The sequence below is a fragment of the Triticum dicoccoides genome, chromosome 6A, assembly GCF_002162155.2.
Source record: "Triticum dicoccoides isolate Atlit2015 ecotype Zavitan chromosome 6A, WEW_v2.0, whole genome shotgun sequence".
Taxonomy (NCBI): domain Eukaryota; kingdom Viridiplantae; phylum Streptophyta; class Magnoliopsida; order Poales; family Poaceae; genus Triticum; species Triticum dicoccoides.
The window spans coordinates 135,261,127-135,261,346 of record NC_041390.1 but is presented as its reverse complement, the minus strand read 5'-3'; positions in this window follow the sequence as shown (position 1 = coordinate 135,261,346).

Sequence of the window (220 nt, the reverse complement as noted above, 5' to 3'; positions counted from 1 at the left end):
TCTATATCTATATATCTGTGTTTCTCTGTTTTTCTTAATCCGTTCATCCATATTATATTTTTGATTTTCTGAGATCTTCTACTATCCGAAATGGTGCTATTATTTGGCAAACATAGCTGTTGGTCGAGGCGAATTATTGGCACATATATTCTGGCCCGTTTAAGTTTCTGGGGGTTCCCGGGCCTGCTTGGGCCGGGATTTCTACAATAATTGAAAAAAA